Genomic DNA, 2594 nt, shown 5'->3' with positions numbered 1-2594 from the left:
TCCCTTCCTTGAGCCAAGATCCATCTGACAACAGCTATGATATCCCTTGTTTCACGTCCTCTTCTGAATCTGGCTTGAACCTCTGGAAGTTCTCTATTAATATACTGCTGCAAGCGTTTCTGAATTATCTTCAGTAAGATCTTACTTGCATGTAATCATAAGGAATCAACAGATATATTATTATTAAAGAGAGGTAGCAAGTTTCTGAATATAAAATCAATATAATCAATATGCCAAAGTGAGCTGAATGCCATGTTGTTGTTGTTGTTGTTATGTGCCATCAAGTCGGACCCAACTCATAGCGACCCCTCCTTGGGATTCTGAGGCAGTATCACTATGGAAGTAGATTGCTCCATCTTCCTTCCCAGGAGAGGCTGGTGGGTTTGAACCACCAGGCTTCTGGTTAGCAGTCAAGTGTCTTAGGCACTATGCTACCAGAAAACTACCAATTTTTGGTTTGAAGGTATAATTTTCTAAAGCTAACATTCATAATATATGCACATATATAGACACAACCTCATAAACCACCTAGAAAAAAGTCCAACAAATTTTATGCAAGCCTTTTAGGGTAAAGATTATAAAAATCTTTTGAAAGAAATTAACCGTCTAACTGGTACCGAGAGACTCAGTATTATAAAAATGTTAAACATCTTCCCAAATTGAGTTATAGATCTAAATGTAATTCTAATGAAAATGCCAACTGGGTGTTTCATAGACTTTGACAAACGAAACCTAAAATATAATTGGAAATGCTAAGGTCAATACTAGTCAAGAAGAAGAGAAAAAGATTAGGTGGTCTTGCCTTTCTAAATATCTGAAATTCTGGAGTAATTAAGTAAGAATGAAATTAGGTTTAGGCAAATTGATAATGAGTCAGAAGAAAGCACCCCAAAATAGCTCAGGCAAGTATGAAACCTGATTTATGGCAAAACTGGTGTTCTGAATCAGTGGGGGAAATGATTGAGTTTTCCCAAAATAGTGCCAGGACTCTGAGTTATTAACAGGGGGAAAAAAGGAAATTGAAACCCTATATCACTCTATATACAAAAATCAATCCAAGGTGGAATAAAGACTTAAATATGAAAGGTAAAACAATAAATATTTTACAAGACAATATAGGAGCAAATCTTTAGGCTCTTAGGTTATGGAAGGATTTCTTATGACAGAAAATGTGCAAACATAAAGGAAATGACAAAAGTGGCTACCATAGCTCTGGAGACTTGCAATCTGGCAATGGGATGGCTCTACCATTCAGCATGTGAGTGTCTGGGAGGCAGAGGAGAGTCAGAGACTAGGGCCTCTGCGAAGGCATAGGCACTGCGTCAGGTGCTTTAAAGTCAGGAATGCTATTAAGTTGGTTTTATAAAAACAGTTAATAAAACTTGTTGTTGCCATCAATTCAACTCCAACTCATGGCGACCTTACGTACCACAGAATGCAATGTTGCTTGGTCCCAAAACATCCTCAAGATCAGTTGCATGCTCAAGGTCATTGTTGTTGCTACTGAGCCATTCCATATCCTCGAAGATTTCCCTCATCCCGGTTGGTCCAGTACTTCACCAAACATGATGTAGTTCTTCAACAATTGATCTCTACTGATGACATGTCCAGAGCAAGTGAGTCAGACAGTGTTTTGGTTTGATCCATTGGGTTTTCAGTGGCTAATTTTTGAAAGCAGATAGCCAGGCCTTTCTTCCTAATGTGTCTTAGTCTGGAAGACTTGCTGAAAACTCTCCACCATGGTTGACCCTGCTGGCATTTGAAATAGTGGTGGCATAGTTTCCAGCATCATTACAAGATGCTAGCTAACACAGGATGACAAACCGATAGATAGCTGGTAGAATAAAAATTTGCAAACGGTTAAATCAATAAATAGATTGACAATTTACACAGACATTAAAAGAGTGTATGGGAGCTCTGGTAGCGTAGTGCCTAAGGCACTTGACTGCTAACCAGAAGCCTGGTGGTTCAAACCCACCAGCCTCTCCTGGGAAGGAAGAGGGGCAATCTGCTTCCGTAGTGATACTGCCTCGGAAATCCAAGGAGGGGTCGCTATGAGTCGGGGCCGACTCAATGGCACATAACAACAACAACAACAACATGTTGGTTACATAAGATGAGGACTATCTTTTTGAGCCTATAAATATTTATAAATACTTAATTAATAACATAAAAGGTTATTAGAAATTAGATGATCTTACAGTTCCAGTCTGTACTTGTTCTGGTTCCCTAGTGCTGCTCTGACAAGAATATATCAAAAATGGGTTATCTTTAATAAGCAGGTGTTTGTTCTCTTACAATTTGGAGTCTTTAAGTCCAAGTTCAAAGTGCCATACTCTAGGGGCTGGGTGAAATCCCCTTAACCTTGGGCTTTAGCTCTGCCTCCAGCTCCCAGCCCACTAAAGCTAGAGGCTTTTCTTCACTCAGACAGCTGCTGGCTGCTGAGTCTGCTAAGCCCAAGGTTGACACTAAAAAGGCACAGTCCCGCTATTACCAAATCACATGGCAGGCCCTTAATTCAAGTCTATTATAAGTCTCAAGGTCAGCAGAGCATGGCAGGCTGCTGAACAACAACACGGCTACATGCAGGATTC

General features: G+C 39.9%; 1 pseudogene; it reads right to left on the bottom strand.

The window, feature by feature from the left end:
* LOC122150759 overlaps nucleotides 1–1538 on the bottom strand; it is a 5400-nt pseudogene extending 3862 nt beyond the window's left edge.
* Between the last annotated feature and the right edge of the window lie 1056 nt (nucleotides 1539–2594).

The sequence above is a fragment of the Orycteropus afer genome, unplaced genomic scaffold, assembly GCF_000298275.1.
Source record: "Orycteropus afer afer isolate SDZICR_OR568_19922 unplaced genomic scaffold, OryAfe1.0 scaffold00224, whole genome shotgun sequence".
In the NCBI taxonomy this organism is placed as follows: domain Eukaryota; kingdom Metazoa; phylum Chordata; class Mammalia; order Tubulidentata; family Orycteropodidae; genus Orycteropus; species Orycteropus afer.
This window is presented reverse-complemented; position numbering and strand designations above follow the sequence as displayed.